This window comes from Polypterus senegalus, chromosome 8 (assembly GCF_016835505.1).
Source record: "Polypterus senegalus isolate Bchr_013 chromosome 8, ASM1683550v1, whole genome shotgun sequence".
NCBI lineage: Eukaryota > Metazoa > Chordata > Cladistia > Polypteriformes > Polypteridae > Polypterus > Polypterus senegalus.
The window spans coordinates 82,085,574-82,109,735 of NC_053161.1; the positions used below are offsets into that span (position 1 = coordinate 82,085,574).

At 37.5% G+C, this 24,162-nt stretch overlaps 1 long non-coding RNA gene across 1 annotated transcript in view; it reads right to left on the reverse strand.

Annotated features, from left to right (window-relative positions):
• The window catches only part of LOC120534090, a 234,278-nt gene that overhangs the window by 175,470 nt on the left and 34,646 nt on the right, over positions 1–24,162 (reverse strand). The window lies entirely within an intron of this gene.

A 24,162-nucleotide genomic window follows, 5' to 3' on the forward strand; every position in this document is an offset into this window, starting at 1 on the left:
ATAATAGAGAGATGTATAACTATATATTAAGGGGAACACCCAAATAATAAAGCTATGACTATATAATGCATTAAATATGCATGTAAAACATAATAAAACATTCCACAGTCAGCAATAAAAAATAAATCTACAAAATTATTTTTTACTACTAGCTGACATCTACAGAAACTCCACTAAGAAAACATTTCAAGATTTTATGAGGGCTGCAGTGCTGCTATGCAATAGGAAGTAAAATGCTTAAGCCCTGACATAAAGTTTAAAAATATTAGCGTTCAACAAAAAAGAAGGAAAAAAATGCACGCATGCACATATGCACACACACACACACACACACACACTATAAAAAACTTTCAGAAAGTTATAATTTGCATGCCGTATTTTGAAATGTGGAATTCTATCAAATTATTAAGAGAATAGACATCTTTCGTAGCACAGCGTATTCAGCCTATTCCTATATGACAGCTCTACATGAAAACAGACAGGATGCCATTAAGGCCATTTCTCTAGCACCGTTTATAGCACTGTGAACACTTCCTTCCTTGCTAAAGAAATAAAAATGATACTACTGTATATATAAGGAATGTATCTTTTTACTAATCATATATCTATTTCGTTTACGTCTTTTGATTTATTTTTGTTATTTATTCATTATTAATCTTATCTAATTTTTATGTTTTTCTTTTCCTTTAACTATTTCTTTAACATACTGTGTATGAAAATGCGCTACAGAAATAAATCTTGTTGTTGTAATCCACATAATAAGCCAATTATATCAATGCCTTAATGACAAAGAAGCTTGTAAGTATGAGAAGTAAATTCTTTATTGAATGTTCCTTCAATTAGCAAAAATATATATTTATGATTAGATTTTTTTTTATTTTTCAGTAATGACTAATGAAATTCTACAGATCATGAACATAAAACATTTAAATGTGCTTCCCTGAAAGACTCTTTCAAATAAAACCAACTAAATAAATATTTTGCTCTCACTCCTGGGATATGACATCACTGTAATGTCAAAGAGATGTTTCACATAAGATCTCTAATTGGTTCCTTCAATAGACTGGTGCAGGTCTATGTAATAATCAATTTAATGTGTCACTGAAGAAATCTGGTGTAAACAAGCGCTTTATAGCGCCCGACCCGGCATAGAATAGGCAGAGGCACGTGTTCACACTCAAAGGTTTTTATTTCTTTTTTCTTCAGCCGTGTGACACGTCTTCCCCGTGCCACACAGCCCAAACACAGTCCCAAGCACCAAACCAAGCACCAAACCAAGCACCAAACCAAGCACCAAACCAAACTTTCCTGCTCCACCACTCCTCCCAGGCAACCTCGTCCTCTTCCTCCCGATTCTGGCCTCGATTGCTGGGAGGCAGGCCCTTTTATGCCCCACCCGGAAGTGATCCAGGTGCCTGACCAGCTGGTCTTAATTGCACCTCCGGGTGGGGCTGATAAACCGTCCAGTGTGGTGGCTGGAACTCTGCAGCACCCCCTAGCGGCCACCCCATCTCCCAACCGGGCTGCTGTGGTGGACTCCATGTCCCATGGAGCCACGGGGGAGATTGAGGAGGAATCCAGTGCCAGGAGACTGCCCCAAGCGCCCGGGGAGGTATTGCAAAGTCCATGATGGCTCCCCGGGGCGTATGCATCAGAGGCGTCCCGGCCGGGCATGGGACCCGGCTGTCCGTCACACTGGTTTAAGAAATAATGTTAGATAATACATTGGTAAAAAAAAAAACTGTTCACTGTTATATTACAAAATTTAAAATAAGATTGCAACTGAATGTTGTCAAGTGGTAGGATTTAACAACTTAAAAAGATGCAATACACTCAGCAAAGCAGAATTAAATACCATATCATGGTCCAATTTTGTTTTTTGTGATTATGTATGAAAAACTTGCTCACCTACTTATAAACCCAAATTAGAAATATGAGGTTATATGGTCTTGCCAAGAAACACTTTTTGTGCTGAAAATTTCAACCTGTATGTTCCAAGTTGTGGACAATTTTTCTTGTAACCACCACAGCATATAGATAATAAGAAATAATGCATCAAGGTGCTTATATACTATGCCTGCAAATAGTATGTTTTGTTAACTTATGGAATAATTTTACTGTTTAAAGTTTTTAAATGTATACTTCTATAAGGTTACTGCACTTATTGATTCCAGCAGTAACATATCAATTGTTGCTCGCCATTACATGCTTCCGTGACAATGCTAGTTTGGACTGACCAGTCTGACATATATATATGGGGAAATTTGATGGTACAGGTCACCCTCTTGTATCGTAACTGACCATGTTTAACCCCAAAAACATAGGGTGGCTGTTATGCACAGTCCACCTTATCCAGTGATACTGGGGCAAGTCATTAAAGGCAGAACAAAAACCACCTCGAATAAACCTCTGGGCCTTATTATAGATGCTGAATCACTGTCTCAAGCTGTCCCCACACTGCAACAGCAGCCAGCAGCACAGAACAATCACATGGCAACCCAATGTGACATGGGCAATGCAACACCGTCTCACACAGATGTCTCTACGGAGACTGACCGTAAGATGTTATGGATTGTCACTCTGAACAATGAGGTTGCTCAGGATCCACTTGTTAATTTACATTTTCTATTTAACCAAACTCTCTTTCAAGAGAGAACAGTGGAATGACAATTCCCTTAAGTTTGCCAAGAAAGCAGTAGTCTTGATCAATGGCCAACACATATGCTATTCAATGGCACCAGGCCCACACTTTGTAATTAATAATGATTTATTATATCGTGTAGCAAAGCATGAGGGCAAGGTGAGGTTGTTGCTGCTAGTCCTGAGAGCATGTTTACGAGCAGGTAGCAGGTTTACGAACTGGCTCACAGCAGATTAAGTTCTGATTTTATTGGCCTGGAATAAACAAGGTGATCCACCACTTTTGTGCTTCTTGTCCAGTGTGTCAGGTGCGGCAGATTCCTTGGAAGGACCGCGCTCCGCTGGTCCCTGTCCAGCTCTTTGACATTCTATCTTAGCAAATATGGGTGAATATTGTAGGACCCCTAGGGCCCTCTGCATGTGACCACAAAGATATTTTAGTAATCATAGACTATGCAACACAATATCCAGAGGCAATTCTCCTGTGACTTGCCAACTCCAAGAACATTGAACAGGAATTGGTAGGGGTCTTCGCACGTGTCAGTACCTCTAAAGAAATCCTCACAGACCAAGGGACACCCTTCACCTCGGAAGGTTAAGGAATGTTGCCAAGTTACTCCACATTAAGCACTTGATAACCTCAGTATACCATACTCTAATTAATGGTTTAGTAAAATGGTTTAATCAAACACTCAGACAAAAGCATCGCTAGATGGTCAGAGAGGATGGGAGCAACTGGGACCAGTTACTCCCCTTTATGCTTTTTGCTTATCAGGAGGTCCCACAAGCCTCTACGGGCTTCTCATCGTTTGAGTTACTGCATGGGGGTCAGCCCAGTTGGCTACTGAATATTCTAAAAGAAGGATGAGAGGAAGAGGATCTTCCCTTCACTAACATTCTGGATATATCAAGCAATTACTGTATGCGATAGATTTGACAAAATCTGGCCAATTCTAAAAGAAAATATGGAGCATGCCCAATCAGCTCATGCTTGCTATTAATGACTCAATGGCATAGGCAAACAGCAATGGTGACAGTGGATATCTTTGTATCGCATTCTAGTTTGAAATAGTTTGAAATACTGTTGTTAAAATAAATGGAGGCTTCTGCACTGGTATAGAGAAGTTTGATACATGCATATATGTTTCGGCCAAACCCAAATTTGTGCAATGTGGTAAATAGGCAGTCCCATTCAAACATGTCAAATGATTTTTCTGCATTCAAAGATAATAAGATCTCTGGTGTGTTAGAATTTATGAGTGAGTGTATTACATTAAACAAACATTGAAGATTAGAAGCTAAGTTTCTGCCTTTAATAAACCCGGATTGGTCTTATGATATTACAGAGGAAAGCACTTTCTCAGTCTTTCTAGCTAGAACTTTGCAGAGTACCTTAATATTATTCAGAAGTGAAACTGGTCTGTAAAAGATGGTAATTAATGCTTGGTGAAAAGTTTGAGGTAGAATTTTGTTGTCTCTAGCTTCTAATAGTAGTAGAGCTAACTTATTTCATTTTTTTTAAATAAAATTCCACTGGGTTTTCATCAGGACGTGCTGTTTTCCCACTTTGGCATGAGTTTACAGTGTCTAGTGATTCTGAGAGTGTCAGTGGTTTATCCAGTTCCTCTACACTATGAGTATCCAGTTGTGGTATCTGTAACACATCAAAAAAGTCTATAGATTGTATTTTAACACCTTTAAACTGGGTAGAATATAATGATTTATAGTACTCAGTAAGTAAGTGGGTTAATACTTTTATGGACAATGATTTTGTCTCCTCTGTTGGTAATTCCTGCTATTGCATTATGAACTTCTTACTTGTGGACTTGTTGAGCTAAGATCTTATTAGCCCTCTCTTCATGCTCATAGTATTGATGCTGCGATTTAAAGATGAGCTGTTCCATTTCTTTAGTTATCAAGAGATTACATTCTGATTGCAAAACCTGTCTCTGCCTACTAAGTGCCTCATTTAGAGACCTGGCATATTCTTGATCTATTCTGGTAATTTTATTGATTAGCTCTAATGCCTTCTTGGTTTCCAATTTATTTTTGTGGGATATGAAATAATCTGTCCTCTTAAAAAAGTCTTCAGACTTTCCCATACCCCTCTTAGGATGCCTTTGTCTCTAAAAAATAATCAATTTGCTTGGAGATTAATTCTGTACAGATCTCATCAGATAATGACAGGGGTTAAGATTACAGCTACAAGATGAGTGTGTAGGGCATATGATAAGAAGTGCGTGATCGGGGATAACAATAGTGTCATACTTGCAAAATTTGATAGTGCACAACAAGTTATTATCAATAAAGAAATAGTGAACTCTTGAGTAACTGTGATGTACTGGTGAGAAGAAGGTATATGCTCTTGAGTCTGAATTTAAGAATCTCCATGGGTCAGATATGACCCATTACAAACTGTGATTATTTTTGTAGTGTTAGATGGTATCACTGCTGTAGTTGAAGACCTACCTATGTCTGTGTGACCCGTCATAGACATATGCACGCTGACATCATATATAATAATGTTTATTTTAGAAGTCAATATTATGAGACGCGGCATGACATCAGCAAGGCACGCAGATAGTCCTTAAGATCACGCCCTGCATATGTAGGAAGGATTGCAACAAGGACGTCCCACTCTCTTGGCCTCTCTTGTGATTTTGTTGTGGCGATTTTGTCGGCACGCATTTGTCGAAAACCAGTTAGCGGCTTTGTCTGCGCTCATTTGTCAGTCACGGTTTTGTCGGGGCGCATATGTCTATTGCGCTTTTGTCGGTGAACCCTATGTCTGGATTAAAAACACAATTAAAGTCTCCATCCATTATAATTTTATGAGTGTTCACCTTAGGAATAGATGCAAACACATTTTGGATGTAATCTTTGTCATTCATATTAGGTGCACATATATTTATCAAAACTACTTTAGATTGAAATAAATTATCCATGACCATATAGCCCTTCAGGATCAGATACTATGTCTGATACTATAAATGATATTCCCACACCTCTAGTTTTCTTTGTATAGCTGCAGTGAAAGATTTGGCCAATCAAATCTCTTTGCAGTTGAAACTGGTTCTTACTTATTAAGCAAGTCTACTATAAAAATAATATCTAACGCTCGGATCTAACGCTTAAAACAGACACAAGCCCCAATACCTCTCTCTAAAATCTGATGCCTCCTCAGCAGATTGAGGAGACACCCACTGACAGGTGCAGTCAACCACTAAATCCTGGGTTTGGGACACTCCTACCAGTCCGCTGGTGTCTGTAGGACTCCCCGCTAAACATCATGCACATCTCCCTTAGCCAGTCCATCAGCGTCAAGAGGGAGACACTATACAACAGGGCCACACCTTACTCCACTGCATTGTTTAAAGGAGCACCAATTCTCCAGCTCCAGCTTCGAGGGCAGGCATATTCCACAGGGCATAGTCCCAACCACCTGTCTAAATTCTTCACAACACAGCCTCTTGACCATCCTGCCTATCTCTCCTTCCGTAACCTCTGTTCTCTCATCCTCTTCCTTTGATCTGTCTTTTTTTTCTGATTTAATCTGCACTCTTTTATGCAAGCTCCCTATATTCTGCCAGATTCGGTGAAGAAGTTGTACTCTACCTACTCCGAGGTGTTAATGAGGTACCAGACTGATCCACTAGTGTTTTATTTATTTAAAAATCGTGCTTCGCCACGGACCTCTCATAACACTACATGTATGACAAATATTGCTTTTTTTTGCATTATTCTTAAAAACCAAAGCTGCTCTGCTAATCTGTTTTTATCAGTTGCCCACCTACATGATAATCAAATTACTTTGGCCTTCTTTAAAGGACTCCACCAAAAAAAGATAATCGATTGCTTAAGCTACTTGAACACAATCACCAGTTATTCACAAGAGACTTTTCATGAAGTTACTTACTTAACAATAAGTAAACAATATTTGTTTGAGACACTGTGAGCATATGACTGGACACCAGACATGTGGAATATGCAACTGAAGCAACTAACAATTTTTTCATAGACATTTTGACATGTTTGCTGTTGAAGCCCTTTTGTTCAGAATTTTCTGTTAGAAACATGAGGTTACAAATTCTTCTCGATCTTAACTGCAAACAACATTGAGTTGGTAACATATATAACATACAGATATATAAATATCAGTTGTGGGTGGTGATGTGGATGAAGAAGAGACCAGCATTAGGCTCTGAGGTGCCTAGTCCTGCAGTTGCAGAAAAATATGCTAAGAGCACTTCACATCAAAAAGAGATTACACTCCTTATCCATTACAAATAGTTAAGAGACATCTTCAGATGACTGCATAAATGACTTTATAGACAATGTAGCCAAAGGAGGAACATGTAATTAAGCTGACAGAGGACATAAAAAAAACAAATAATGATAATAGGCAGTGAAACACTGGTAGATGGTACAAATAAAAACTGGTACCCAGTTCAAGATTGAGAAAAACATTTTAACATCTTGATGGCAACTGCGATGGAGAAAAGGGTGACTTTAGAAAACAAATGCAATATTCTTTGGAATAAATTATTTTCACAAGATAGCAATTGTTTGATTTTTGGATTTTACTAAAGAGGTTCAATGTAAAAAATCTACTGAAGTCAAGCTAGAGTTCTTCACTAAAATCTTGAGACATGTCAACAGGGAAAACCTGGAAACTGAAACTGCTTATTTCATTCATTCTACATTTTACAAAGATTTCATTATTAAATCTGATACATTTTGGGTAAAAAAATAAACTGTTAGGCTGTTCCAGAGAGACGAAAGACATTCTTTTAATCAACAATCATATTTGCATCTTTCCAGACTTTTCTGTGATGACTGCTGATAAGTGGGCCGCATATAATGGGATTATGCACCAGCTGAGTGCCTTAGGCAAGCACTATGTGCTCATGTTATCTACATAGCTAAGGTTAGCATCGCATTTCAGTAATTTCCATTAGGATGCAAATAATAATTTGAAAATATTACTTTCATATATTTTATACCCTCATACAAGGACTAATCTAATGACCATACACAATTAATACAAATGGGCACAAAGAAGTAAGCATCAGATATTACTTAGTATTGAGAAATGTGAGAAATATTTTAGCAAAAAGTTTCATAAACCATTAATGAAAAAAATTAGTAACATATATTGCAGGTGACACTTAAATGCCCTTAAATCTCATTTATTATTCATTGTTTACATGTCTATAGAGGATACATCTGCTTAAGGCTACTTTATTGTGCTTTTTGTTTTCTTTGTTTGATTTATCATTGCTCTGTCTTTTAAGAAATAGCCAACATTATCTTATTTTAATAGACCTTCAGAGTCACACAAGGCAGTTTGTTAAATGAACAGACTTGGGAGACAGCTGAAGAGCTCACAAAGGGACAATTCCAAGCCAGACCAGGGGGTGGCAGAGTGCACTGATCCTTCCTCTTTTTCATTGGCAGACCCACCACAGGAAATTTTGCCTGGACTTGATGATGTCACTTCCGGTTCAGCGTCCGATGTCTTCACTTCTGGCTCTGGCCCCGATGATGGCACTTCCAGTTCCTGCCCCAATGACATCACTTCCCCTGCCTGGCTTTAAAACCGCCATGTGAGCCTGTCTGTACTGTTCTGTGTTAGACCGAGGTCTGTTAAGACTTGTACCATTTTTGAACCACAAATTTTCATTTTGGCAGCCTATGTCAAGTATATAGGTGGCTGCCACCTGCTGTGTGGAATCTCTTCACACAGCCAAGAAACACCATCTACCAAGAAAGGTAATAAAAAGAAAGTAAGAGCCTTTCTGAAATGTCTCATTACATAATCATAGAGAGCCTGAGACAGTTGGCTACGCACTCCCATGAAATCAGGTGTGGAGTCTGATATTACCAGGGACTCATTCCAACTCTGACAAAGTCAAACAGGTTTGATGTTATGTTAAGTCATTAGGGTAGGCTGTCTGTGCATGAGAGCTGACAATCAATGAATTCTCATCTGAAGATAAAATGCATATAATGCAAGGAAAAAGAAGTGCATGTTTTTTGGACCTCACAAACAGAAAAGTATCTAATTTATTTGATGTCTCTTGTTTTACATACTGTGATAGAATTGAACTCCCCATTCTCTCTTTGAATTGCCTTTCCCAAAGTTTCTTTTTTTGGGGAGTTTTTCTTGTCTTCTTAGAGAGTCAAGGCTGGAGGGCTGTCAAAAGGCAGGGCCTGTTAAAGCCCATTGCAGCACTTGTGTGATTTTAGGTTATACAAAAATAAATTGTATTGTATTGTATTGTATTCTTGTTTACCCTTCATACATCACAGCATGCAAGCTAGAACTTAATTTGTTATCTGAAACAGGCTGCAATCTTGGAAAATACACATAATTTGCAAATTAAAGAAAATAAACTCTAACAAACCTGTAAGTAAATGTACTTTGGAAAACTTAGATTCTGGGTTGAAACCAAAAAATCTCCATTTGCACACAGCAATAATGTGCAAACCCCACGTGGATAGAACCTAGACTGATGATTTTGTGGTAATCCCTAGAGCTATATAAAGAAGCAGCATTTTATATCATCATGCCACTTCCAACTAAAAATAAGCAATACTTTTAAAAAGCTTTTTCAATTAAAGATTATGATGGATCTTTAATCTAAAGTGTGACAACTAAACACCACTAAAACCTATAAACTCTAAGTTTTTAGCCTTTTTTCACCCCAAAAGCAAACAGTATATTTTGACTGCTCAGTTGGATTAAGTGTGGTTGAGAATGGACAGACAGAATATTATCAGTATGTAGATCAAATCCTAACTCCCTAATCTGAAATAAATTATTTGTCTAAGTCATATACAGATTTAACGCAAGTGATGAAAACATTAAAGAAGAATGAATCACATATCAATACTCAAAATCATCACTAAATACTTAGGGCAGAAACTGCTATGCATAAAAACTTCTCTATTTTCATGCTGTATGAATAAGAAAAAAAACAAATAATTACACAACAAAAATATATTCTCAAACCCACTTACTACAATTCAGGGTTACAGAGATTTAAAACCTATCCCAGGCAGCACTAAACATAATGCAAGATACAACTCTACAAAAATAAAGAATCATAAGAATTATCAAATTTATCTTTGTATTCATCCATGTAAAAAAGCTCAAATATCTGTAAATAGATGTTAATTAGAAGTTTAAATAGCTAGAAGGCCCAAGTTCAAACAAAAAAAAAAATACATTTGTCCTAAGACTTCAAAAAATACAGATTTGCAATACCTTGGATTAAAGCAGCTTCCACTGTCACACCCTTGTAACAATTACCAGAAATGAAAAATTTCAATGTGAAACAGAGCCTAGTAGGATTAGCAACAAAATCAAAAGAAAGACATAGAGTGATATACTAAGGTGTCAAAACTGGTAAGGACTGGACTGGTAAGGACTCTTGTGGAATTTTAGTATAAAGAGGTTTAGTATTAAATGTGACAAATGGGCAGACAAAATTATATGTGACATGTTTAATAATAAAATCAGTAAAATCACTAATGAATGAATAAGCAGCGCCCTCTAAATTCAAAACATCATGCTCTACAAATTCTATTCATTGCTCAAGAACAGTATATCTCTTGGGCATTGCTTTGGAAGCCATAGTTGTTTATTTGTGTTCTTCTGGTTATGAGTTTAATGATTATTTGCAATTTTGTCTTCTATGTACATTGAGACATGTTTTATGCATACATCTAGTTATTTTAGCTCTTATTTATATACTGTACATTTAGTTACTCTTTCAAGAAAATAATGGTAAAGCTGAAAATGTAGTTATTTTATTATGATCCATCAAGGAGAAGAGAGCAAGAAATAGAAGGAAATTAATTAAATTAACGTCATATAAAGAGGCCTGTGGAAAGGAATTCTGCTAACAAAAGTCTTTTTGCGCCAGGGACTTGTGTCTGTCATAACTTCATCTGGACTTGGTGCTTAGGACACCCCCTACAGCCCACACCTTTATCACTCTGAAAGTTTCAATCTACCTAATGATCTCCATCATTTTACATCATTCACTAATAATGATGTGGTTTGTTTATTCAATTTGTCAGTAATGATACTGTTTATATATGTACAAACCGGATTCCAAAAAAGTTGGGACACTAAACAAATTGTGAATAAAAACTGAATGCAATGATGTGGAGATGGCAAATGTCAATATTTTATTTGTAATAGAACGTAGATGACAGATCCAACATTTAATCCGAGTAAATGTATCATTTTAAAGGAAAAATATGTTGATTCAAAATTTCACGGTGTCAACAAATTCCAAAAAAGTTGGGACAAGTAGCAATAAGAGGCTGGAAAAAGTAAATTTGAGCTGGAAGACCAATAAACACTAATTAGGTCAATTGGCAACATGAGTGGGTATAAAAAGAGCTTCTCAGAGTGGCAGTGTCTCTCAGAAGCCAAGATGGGTAGAGGATCACCAATTCCCACAATGTTGCGCAGAAAGATAGTGAAGCAATATCAGAAAGGTGTTACCCAGCGAAAAACTGCAAAGACTTTGCATCTATCATCATCAACTGTGCATAACATCATCCGAAGATTCAGAGAATCTGGAACAATCTCTGTGCGTAAGGGTCAAGGCCGTAAAACCATACTGGATGCCCGTGATCTCCGGGACCTTAAACGACACTGCACCACAAACAGGAATGCTACTGTAAAGGAAATCACAGAATGGGCTCAGGAATACTTCCAGAAACCATTGTCAGTGAACACAATCCACCGTGCCATATGCCGTTGCCAGCTGAAACTCTACAGTGGAAAGAAGAAGCCATTTCTAAGCAAGATCCACAAGCTCAGGCATTGTCACTGGGCCAGGGATCATTTAAAATGGAGTGTGGCAAAATGGAAGACTGTTCTGTGGTCAGACAAGTCACGATTCAAATTTCTTTTTGGAAATCTGGGACGCCATGTCATCCGGACCAAAGAGGACAAGGACAACCCAAGTTGTTATCAACGCTCAGTTCAGAAGCCTGCATCTCTGATGGTATGGGGTTGCATGAGTGCGTGTGGCATGGGCAGCTTGCATGTCTGGAAAGGCACCATCAATGCAGAAAAATATATTCAGGTTCTAGAACAACATATGCTCCCATCCAGATGTCATCTCAGGAAGACCCTGCATTTTTCAACAAGATAATGCCAGACCACATTCTGCATCAATCACAACATCATGGCTGTGTAGGAGAAGGATCCGGGTACTGAAATGGCCAGTCTGCAGTCCAGATCTTTCACCTATAGAGAACATTTGGCGCATCATAAAGAGGAAGGTGCGACAAAGAAGGCCCAAGATGATTGAACAGTTAGAGGCCTGTATTAGACAAGAATGGGAGAGCATTCCTATTTCTAAACTTGAGAAACTGGTCTCCTTGGTCCCCAGACGTCTGTTGAGTGTTGTAAGAAGAAGGGGAGATGCCACACAGTGGTGAAAATGGCCTTGTCCCAACTTTTTTGGGATTTGTTGACACCATGAAATTCTGAATCAACATATTTTTCCCTTAAAATGATACATTTTCTCAGTTTAAACTTTTGTTCCATTATTTATGTTCTATTCTGAATAAAATATTAGAAGTTGGCACCTCCACATCATTGCATTCAGTTTTTATTCACGATTTGTATAGTGTCCCAACTTTTTTGGAATCCGGTTTGTACTAGCCAGTAGATTAGTAAGTATAGCTTTTATGAAAAGGACAGGAGAAAAGATACGGTCAGAAAACATGCAAAGGTTCAGACTGGGAGTCAAAAAAAAATGTCAAAACAACAAATGCTAACTAAAAAATCATAATCAAAAAAATATTAAAGAAGTCAATCATGGAGTCAAAAAGAAAAGTCACATACTAGTCACACATACTAATAGTCACACATACTGCTATTTTGAATCTATACTTTGATAGGCTGGAAATGAATTTTCATAGTGATGGGATATGCAAAGATCCCAAAATAGCAGCATTCAATAATAAAACAAATTAACAAAGAAAATGACAACAAAATATTAATAATTTTTAAGTAATGCACTAAAGCAAAAAACAAATAACAGAATTGAAATCTTTGGGTTCAGAAATCCAAAAAATCATGTTATTTCAAATTTAGTCCATCAGAAGAAACCCAGGAAAAATTAAAGGACGTCGCAATTCTTAACAGTTTATTCAACACTGTACAACGTAAACACCATCACCTACTGTATGAGAATGGAGGGGTTTGTCTAAGAATCTGACATCTACCTCCATCTCATCCCACATCTATCTGACAGTTATCTTACTTATTTCTGCCACTAAAAAATGTACTGTATTATTTTGCACAAGTATTGCATTATTTTTACAAAAGACCTGCTGGCATGTAATTTGCACATTCTCCACTTATATTTGCGGACTGATTGGTATCAGTGAGTATGCTTATGTGCAAATGATTACCTGTTTTAACACTGAATTATGGAAATTTGTTAGTAATACTACCCAATTACCAAAATATGTTTAGTCCTTTAGGTTTCGTGTGAAGGCTGCAAGCCTATTCCAACCCAGTGCAACAGGTGGCCCAGGTCGGCGGCTTAGCCCTGACACTGCATTAGAAACAATAAAAGCACTAAAACCAAGCCAACTAAAACCAACCCAAGCTCCCTTGTTAAAACAGGACATTAAAAGAATAAGAACTTTAAAAAGACAATTAAAAGAATCAATAAATAAATGTCCAGTAAAATGTTCAGTCTCTAAAATGTCCTCCTTCAGCTTGGGTCCCGTGGGTTCATTCAAAAGTCTGGCACTTATTCCACTTACAGTTATGTCTCCTTCTTCAGTGCCCATTTGCAGCTCATCCCACCACTGCCACCATTTATGATGGTGCGGGTCCTGCTTTATGCTCCCTCTTCTTGTTTTGGGAGCCTCTTGAACCCAACACCATCGATAGCATAACCGAATGAGCTGTGCAAAAGTGCTTTTATTAACAATAAGAAAAAAATCAAAAGCATTTGTGTTTAAAATGTGCAGACCCCAAAGTTCGTAAATAATCCATAAAAGCAGCTGAAGTGTAGAGGTAAAAAAAAATCTTAAATCCCTTCGCACCTTTCCATCAGCGTCTTTTGTTTTGTAAATGTGTCGATCAGGACAAGCAGCCTGCTGTCTCATCCCCCACTTTGACGGAGTCCAGCTCAAGGACAAAAAGTTCTCCCAACTCAAGCCAAGGCTCCTTATCTGTGTGTGAGATCTGGAGTTGTACAGGGTAAATAATACAGTATATTGCTATTTGGAATACATTCATTTCATGTGTGCTATGTGTCTACAAAGATCTGGGTAAGTGTAGGATGAAAGGAAATGCGAGAAATGCAAGAAATGCTGAACAAATATCTAAAGCAGAAACTTTACTAATAATGACATGAAGTGTATAATGTGTGAAGACTTTAGTCCAGATATGAAATAAACATGTGCTTTTATTCAAGAATATAACCAAAGAAAAAAAAATTCGATTTACATGTGGCTGTCAATGAGTTAAAAACTCAAGCTCAAATGACAATCGGCTGGGAGTTTATATGTATTCTTGAATGGTGCACAGGTAAGAAGTGCTGCCTTATAACCCAAAGGACCTGGGTTCAAGACCTAAGCGCTCTGCATTTTGAGTATTGAGCTGCTATTATTACTGTTATTATTTCTACAATATAATAAAAACATATATTTGATTTGAGTCTGTAACACCCGGTGTAAATTTTGGCTACTTGTAAAAGTTAGGGCTTGTTTATTATTCAGTTTTATTCTCTCAGTGATATTCACTTGCCTTTCTCTCTCTCTGAGTTGATGGCAGCGCTGTGGCTAATGCGTGCTCTGAACTATTTGTTGTACTGGCAATGTCCCTTGGCCACTATCAGACTGGACACAGGCAGGCCTGTAACAACAGACAGCTTCTTTACAGCACTTTCGCTGGCTAATAGACTGCTGTACTCTGCTTGGCAACTCACAACACTAATATTTAGATCTGACAGCGCCATGCTGATGGTGTATGCGCCCAAAAAGAAGAAGCCTTTGATTTCAGTCTGTAACAGCCGGTGTAAAGTTTGGCCGAATATTAGCCGGCCATTTAGGATAAAATCATGTGATCTGATTATGCATGTGACATCAAACCAATGTGTAAGTATGTTCAGTATGAGGTTCATCATTTCATTATTACTATGCTCAATACATATTTTTTGTGCGATTCTTACAGCTTGCTCCATCTACAATGTGGCACCTCATGTATCCTCCTTTCCCGATAAATTGATGTTGTGTGAAAAACATTGTTATGCCATTTCAAGCAAGTGTATATTAATGTTTTACTCAAATGAAATAACTTGTCCACCAACATTTTGTCTTATTTTTTTACATGTGGTAAAACTAACAGCAAGCAAGCAATTTCTTTGAAATATTGCAATACGTATGGGAAATAATGCAATACTTTTCCAAAATAATGGAATAAATCATTTTTTGAGTGGTGAGAATAATCTTCCATCCTTGATTGTCTTGAAAATAAAATTTAAATAAACTGTATTTTATTAGTGTTTTTATTCTTTACTACCAAAATTTATTTTAGGAATATAAGCCTGAAAAAAACACATTTATGTTTGCAAGCTCTAGTATAAAAACAGTATGAAATCAATAAATGTCTACACTGCATACAAATGCAATTATTCAGGTGGAACAAAACTGACAAGAATCCTTAATCGAGTTTCAAAAACCCACTTTTTTTCTGGTAAAAGCACCAAATGCTTGACACTCTACTTTATAGATTCAATGCTCCCCCCAGTGGTGTTAGGAGGTAGTGTAGTCATATTTCTGAAGCCCTACGCTCTCATGCAATCTGCAGCAGCCCAAATACAGCAAAATGACGCAGCATTCTTTAAACATTTTGAATGGCTGGGCCTGTACCAAGCTACCACCACAAAAACTCAAGTCTGTGTCAAGACTAACCATGTGGGTCAATTGGGATTAGTTTTATGTATAACTGTCACTTTATGTTTCTCCCTATAATAATTCCTACCTAGCATTTTGATAAATACTTTTCATTTGAATGCTTAGTGGAGTTTTGGCACATTGATGGTATACCATTACAATATGTAAAACTGTAGAAATGCTGTTTTCCTAAAATATAGTACCTTAAAATATGGATGAAAGACCATGAAAATGTAAATATGCAAAGAAAAACTGCTTCACTATAACTTATCTTTTCTGAAGAGACACAGAAACATGCAAGTACAATATTTGCAAAGCTCCAGGAAGTAAAACATATTATATTATATATATATATATATATATACTGTATATATACATACTGTATATATATATATATATATATACATATATATATACATATATATATATACATATATATATATATACATATATGCAAGCACACACACATTTTCTGAGAGTTTTGTTTTCTAAGAACTGAAATACTGACATGGAGCAGACACAAAAAAGTGTATTTTGTTTCTTGTCAGGAAATTCAGTGCAAGCTTTAAACCGCTGACCCCAACTTAGGCAATTTCTCTGAAGTGAAGCTGATGAAAAGATTAAAATAAAACACTGCTGCATAGTAAAAAAACCAGCATTGCTTCACCACAGTTATACAAACCCATTCAAAGCAGCCGAAACATATGCAAAGCACAAGGCTGGAGTGGGCTATAATTTTTTGCCAAAAGCAGGTCTGCTTAGGAAGCAGAAAATGGAATTGGATAAATGCATTTAATACATTTCCTATTCAATATAAATTTGCTCTTTTTCAACTTAAATCATCATGGGTATTACAAGTTGCACTTCCACTTTAATATGCCAACTAGGTTCAGTGTATCCTAGACCTATTCTGCCTTTCTAAACTGTTCTATTGAATTCCTAGTTTGATTTCCATTATACAAGCTTGACACACATGTTTACACATATTACCCTTTCATTTCCAAAATATCCGGATCACAGACAATTTAAGCCTATTCTGGCAGCATCAAATGCAATGAAGGAACCAACCATGGAAAGGGCAACAGCCCAAAACAGAGCATACTCAGGAACAAACTGCCAGTTAACTTAGGGGAACAGGGCATAGTATTAGAGTCGTCTTCTTCTTTCAGCGGCTTCTGTTAGGGGTTCCGACAGGAGGGCATATTATCAAGAGTAATTGTGAGAAATCCATGTAGACACAGGAAAAACTGACAAAAATCATATAGATATATTGGCTGAATCAGGATTCCAACTCTGCCTCCTGAAGTTGTGATGCACAAAAATCCATTTACAAATGAAACAGTTCAAACGCCTTTTATTACATACATACTTTATTATTAAATACTTTTTAACATCTTACTTAATTGAAACTATTTATATTTATACAATGTAATCTGTTTAATTGTTTCAGTGTGTTCTGTGCATTCATTTAATTATGTGAAGTACTTGTAAAAGCCTCAATACCAGACCATTGTCTGGTTTTACCAAAGCCATATAAAACACTTTAGCAAACTGTAATGTACAGTAGGAGTTTGGGTCCCCAGCCTGTCTGGGACTTCAGACACTGAGATCCCAATATGAATCTTGACATACAGTAGCTTGTGCATTACTTTATCATTTACTTATAATGTCATCATTAAGACCTTCAAGAACATAAAACATCTGAAACATAACAAAATCATTAAATTTAAAGATGAGTTGCAACAAACTACTGTATATTGATAGATGCCTGTCTGTTTTGGTAAAACTGTTTTTAAGGACTAATGACTTACAAGACAACATAATTATTAGTGTACAATTTAATTTTCAAATTAAGGCTAATATTTTAAACCAACAGACAGCAATATACAGGTCGGGACTCTGGAGTACATCCCCATTTTTAACCCCAAGAGAGACTTCAGTGATAGCCTGATTTCACAGCAGGATGGTGCCTAAAATGTCATTCCTTGACATTATAATACAGTAACTCATTCTAGTAGCTGGAGGAAAACTGAGACTAAAGCTCTAAGTTATGTAATGGGACAGCCCAGAATAGTGTGAAAGAGACATAAGAGAGATACTAAGCCTACAGGAGAAGGTGAAAGTGAGACTCATATTCAGCAATTTTGAAGGAGGCAAGTTTGCTGTCCAAGTCCCTCTGCATCAATTTATCTGATTCTGCCTTATGTATCCTTCCATCTAGTTTGGTATCACCTTCAGACATAACTAGCTTATTGGCTTATTACCCACCAACACACTGAACCTTGAATTCACACTACTATTAGTTTGATCAGACTTTTCATACTGTACCTTATCAAAAGACCACTGAAAAATCAAGATAAACGATATCATATGCACCTCTTGTTGCTTCCTCATAGAATTTTAGTGTATTAGTGAAACATGACATTCCTCATCTAAACCTATGTTGACTATTTGCTAATATAGTGGAACCTCTAGATACGATCACCTCTGTATACGAGAAATTCAAGATAAGAGGAAAGTATGAGCGAAACATTTTGATCTAAATACGAGCATTGGCTCGCGTAACGAGCCACGAGCCAGACTGTGGTTATGCGTGACGTGTTTCCCAATTCGCCTCGACTCGGGGATTCACCCAAGCTGACGCTGCCAGCCTGTCAGCTCACTCAGTGTTCCTTGTTCTCCCGTAGCGTGAGGATCTACGCGTTTGTGCACTTGTGATTTCATTGTTTCGTGTAGCAGTTCGCCGTATAAGCGTATCCAAAAATATTGCGGACATGCAGACAGAGACTAGGAGACGATTGCCCTCAAGAGGAGTACTAGGGTGTTGTACCATGTTAGCCATTATGAATGTAGAGAAAAGCCAAGCAAAATGACACCTTTTATTGGCTAACTAAAAAGATTACAATATATCAAGAGGAGAGAGAGAGAGGCGCACGAGCGAGCGAGCATGAGAGATAAGGAGAGAGAGAGAGGCGAGCAACAGAGATAAGGAGAGAAAGAGAGAGGGGCGCGAGCGAGCGAGCAAGAGAGATAAGGAGAGGGAGACGCACACGAGAGAGAAGAACCATCAGCTCAGTTATGATCACATGACGCTCAGCAGACAAAGTGTATCCACACTTATTTATCAGTGTTATTTTTTAGGAAAATTGATTTTTATGTTGATATTTTTGGGGGTGCGGAACAGATTAACTGGATTTCCATTATTTTCAATGGGGAAGTTTTTTTCTAGATACAAGAAATTCGCTATACAAGCTCAGTGCTGGAACGGATTAAACTCGTATCTAGAGGTTCCACTGTACTCCTGTTCTAGACATATACTGCTTGATATTTTTTCTTAATAATTGCTTCTATTAATCTACCTAAGATGCATGTTAGGTTTACTGGCCTAATGTTACTTGGATCAGCTCCATTACCCTTTTTATACAATGGGATATTTGTTAGCTTCTGGGCCTCATGTATAGCGCCATAGAATTCACACTAAAACATGGTGTATGGACAAAACTGAAAATGTGCATACTTACAAAAAATTCAGACACATAAAACTGTGCATAAGCAAAGTTCCATGTACTTTCCATTTATAAATCACAATCAACACACATGCACGCACCTAGAGCCCCACCCTGACTTCTCCTTGAATTTTGTATATTTGAATATGCAAATCAATATAAATAGCCCCTTCCATGTGTTTTGTTAAATGATGATAGCAAAAGCACATGGAAAAAATGATTTCTGAAAATGCAAAGTAAAGGCAAGGGAAAACATATTATTTGTTGGCTTATGCAGTGGTATAAGCAAAGTCGCACAGTACCTGAAATAAAATAAAAAGGAAGTGGTCAGATATCAAAGTTGACATGAAAAGGCGAGTTGCAGCCCACCATCTGTTTAGTCTGCTTCAGACAATATTACAAAAGCTGACTTCTTTGCCAAGGACGCGACTTCAGGCAGTAATGGTACTACATAGTACTACAGCACATCTTTGAGCGCTGGCTGTGGACACACCTCTGCCTCGGAAATTACTGGGCAACCGTCTGTGTGACAGACACTGTTCTAGAGTCACAAAATGCAATAGTAGATGCTGTAAGAGAAGTGGCCAATAAACAAAGGAATATAAATGCTCTACCATGTGATATTGACCACAAATTGAAAGAACTGGTTAAAAAATAAATGCTATACCTGATTACTTGTATTCATAATCTGCTAATTAAATTCAAATGAAGTTGTAACACTGTCCAATTTGGCTAATCAATTGATGGGTCAGGTTCATCATAATGCATCTCTTCAGGTACGAACAAGCCATGATTATGTGCCACATTATGCAGTACACCACATTTCCCCAATGCAACATACGTTTCTGTGCACTATAGAGCAGCATAGTGGAAATTCTTTCTATTTACATAAGCAAATTCATTCTTTGAAGGTGCCTTTATAGTGCAGCATCGGTGCCGAGTGCCACAACGGATAGATTCTCTGCTATTTAAATGGCTCTTTGAGGTGACTTGCTGTCCTTAAAAGGAATGCTTGCCTTTCCCCACACTAGGTGGAAAAAAGCATCTGTAACTGTGTGGGGTTGCCATTTTTATATGCTCTTCTGCTCTTCTTGGTGATTCATTCCTGGCTACTGTAACTTGTCCAGTGCTGTTACAATAGCAATGTGCATGCAGTTGATTGCTCCGATTACATTTGGAAAACCAGACGTTTCTGCAATTGTCCTTTGATGTTTGCCAGTTCAACCACAGTGTGAGGAAACCTAATAATAATTTATGGATGACAAGCAGAAAATACCAACCCACACAGCTAGAATGGAGCGACTCAGTGATGACTGTGCAATACCCGATCGGTCACTAAGTTCACATTGAAAAGCACCTGTGGCTAAAAACCCGATGGAGCAGGTAGAGCACAATTCCCCAAAGTTTGCCTTTGCAAAGCCGGCGCCAGTTCAGCTCATGGCTCCAAGAGGATAGCTCTTGGAAATCAAAATCGACTTAGAAGCCAGTCATTATCATCTATAAATATGCACTCTCTTCTAATTCTTCCATTTGCGATGTCTTCTAATAATGCTAAAGCAGCTGTGGTAGCTGGAATTGTTTGGCCATTCTATACATCATTATATTGTTACAGAATGATTACAATGAAGTGAATTGAATTTCTTAACGATATGCAATTAATTTCAGTGTATTTGGTAAATACCATGTCATGGATGTAACTCTAAAATAAGAAAGGGATACCAAAAGGAAACAATAGCACTGCTTTGATGCTGGGTGCTGCCTGTTTGTAAAACCAGCAAAAACTTGCATACCCATGTGAGGCTGCCATGAAAATGTGCGTGGCTTTATGCCAAGTTTTTATATATCTCGAAGTGTGCATGGAAATGGGAGTAAGCAACATTTTTGTGTGTATGCACCATTTATACATGAGGTCCCTAGTCTTTAGGAATTTCCCAAGTGTGATGAGACTTTTGAAAAATGTGTATCAAAGGTTTGTACTGTATATGCAGTCACTTGCTTCTTTAAGCTCTGGAGGATAAATGTTATCTGGTCCTGCTGATTTCTTAGATTTCACCCCCTTTAGAACTCCTCTCAAAAATCCCCAAAGTACTAAGTACATTCTTAGCAGAACTTGTAAGTTTGGAGAGTTTACCGACTTCCACAAACATATTAACTTCAGAAAAATGCAACTTTAAAGCATTTTATAATTTACTGTTCATAATAATGCACCTCTTCTTTGATTGTTCTTTTACTACTTTGGGTCATCTTCTATCTTTCTAGCAATTACTTCTCTTCAACTGCCTTTTTCTTTTTATATGTAAGTTAAAAAAAGCTTTATCTCAAGCTCTAATATGGCCTGCAGTTAGTGGTAGATTTGTTAGTTGTATAGGCCTTGTACAGCTGTACTTTTTTTTTGGTCCTTATTTATCTACTAAGGATTGTCTTTAATTACTCCTTCAAAATACTTTCAAACCTGCCCTACATCTCCTAAACTGTCTCAGCACTCTAAAGCTTATCCCTTTTGATGATATTTAGGCTTTGCTGCAGCTGCTCAAAATTTGCCCTACTAAAACTAAACTGTTTTATTTTTTAAATATGTGCTCTGTTAAAACATTGTGAAATGTATTTTATTATTGTGATTTGATCCAAATGGTTCAATCACATCTGCTTCCTGAATCTTTCTCTGATTATTTCAATATTAAATTTAGATAGGCTTCCCCTCTTCATCGGTGATGATATTAAGAAAATATATATCATTGATTACATCGAAAAACTCCCATTCTTGTGCTACATTACTTCTAGCCCAGTTAATATTTGGGAAATTCAAGTTCCTCATGACTTCTAATATCCTCCTCTAAAGTTGTCTTTTTAATATAATGAAAAAGATATAAATTGAAAGCATTGTCTACATTTGGGGATTTAAAACACTGCTAATAAAAGGCTTTAAACTAAATGATTTCTAGTTGAACCTGCTACTAGCTATGGCTCACAATCTAATTGAAGAAGGCATATTTTCAAATCTAATGGAGACTCCATTGCCTTGATTGCTCTGTCAGTCATTCCTAAATAATGTGTTGTGGTATATAATTGGGCATCAACACAGAAAGAGGTTTGTGGCAGTCTCCCGTATTCTTGAAAAATGGCTGCTAAATCAAAAAGGTTGTAGGAAAATGGTCTTTACAGACAAGAGTCCAAAACAGAACTAAGGTTTGGTACAGACATGGTGAGTTTTATAGATGGAGGGAGGAAATGATGTCTTTGGGGGTGGAACTGGAAGTGACATCTTCAGGGGTAGAACTGAAAGTTACGTTCAAGAGTCCAGGCGGATTTTCCCACATTTGGTCTGTTGGGAAAAATGCTAAAGGGTCAGTACACTCTGCCACCCCCCGGTCCAACCGGGAACTACCTTCTTTTGAGCTCTTTAGTTGCCTCCCATGCGCACGTGTGTGACAGTGTATCTGTCTGTTATTTCTATTATATCATAGATATATGCTGCTACATATAAATCCAACTCACTTATTTTACTCTTAATACTTATAGAATTAAGGCAAACCATTTTAAATGTATTACTTGTTTTATTTTGACTTAACAGTGTACTACAACTTTCAGAGTTATCTTGTACTGTATATTTGTATTGTACTACTGCCTGTCCCTTATATCTAGTTCTGTATCTGACCTATCCTAAACTCCTAACCCCAAACATTGCATAAACAATTTATTCAGAACTAACCTATTCATATACCTCCCCAATACATTGGTACCACTTCTGTTCAAATGTAACCCATCACAGAAGAACAGGTCCCATCTGTTCCAGGAGTCCCAATGGCGTAACTTCACAGAAGACCATTTTGTCAGTTCTGCGCCTCATTTTGATACCTAACTTAGGGCTGCACGATTAATCTTTTTTTTGTCATGATAACGATATTTATGACCCACGATCAGTTAATAAATATCGTCGCGATTTTACAGTATAAAGACCAAACTGTTTTTTATGGGCGGAGTTTACGGATTGGACTGCGTCACTATGACGTTACTGCGTCTAGATTGCAAGCGCTTTCTGAAGCAGTAGAAGTCAATAGCAGCAATAACAGTCAGTCAGAATAAAGATATGATGGCGGAGCAACGTGAGGAAGGTGCAGAAGTGCGATCGTTAGTTCCTAAAAAGGGGTCATAATCAGTTGTCTGGAACTATTTCGGTTTCGAGGAATGTGATGTTGATCAGGTACGAGTCTTGTGCAAACTTTGCTCCTGTTCCGTCCAAACGTCCCAAGGTAACACAACAAACCTCATCAACTACCTTAAAAGCCACCACAAAGTACACTATCAAGAATTTCAACGACTGAAGGCACAAACAGCAACAACAAAAAATTACCAGCCATCCACAACACAGACAACAATATCAGGGACATTGTTCAACGCAATACCATATCTGCCTAGCTCACAAAGACACCGGGAAATAACAGAGGCGATCATGTACCATATAGCCAAGGATATGTGTCCAATAACCACCGTGCGCAGTGAGGGGTTTAAAAAAAATTATCGCAACACTTGATAAAAGATATAGCATTCCCTCACGCAACCATTTTTCCAATGTTGCTGCCCTCGCTGTATGCGAAATGCCGAAAAGAAATAGAAAGAGAAATTCTCAGGCTCAGCCTTGAATATTTTGCTGCCACGACCGACATATGGTCAAGCAGAACTGCGGAACCGTATTTGAGCTTGACAGTTCATTTTATTGACAGCGAGTTTGAGATGAAAAGCAAGCTTTTGCAAACTTCGTTTTTCCCACAAGACCATACAGCGGAGTTTATTGCAGTGGGCCTCAAAGAAGTGATGTCCGCTTGAGGCTTGGTGGAAGAAAGACTTGTGTGCATCACAACGGACAATGCAGCTAATATGATTAGGGCAGCATCTGTGAATAACTGGCCGAGGCTACACTGCTTTGGTCACAGACTTCATTTAGCCATCAGTAAGTTGTATGTTTTTTCCCAGATATATTGAAACAATTTGACAATTTAAAAATATTAATTGTTGTTGTTGTTTTAGTGATATTATAATCAGGGGTGCACATAACTGGTACGCAGGTACG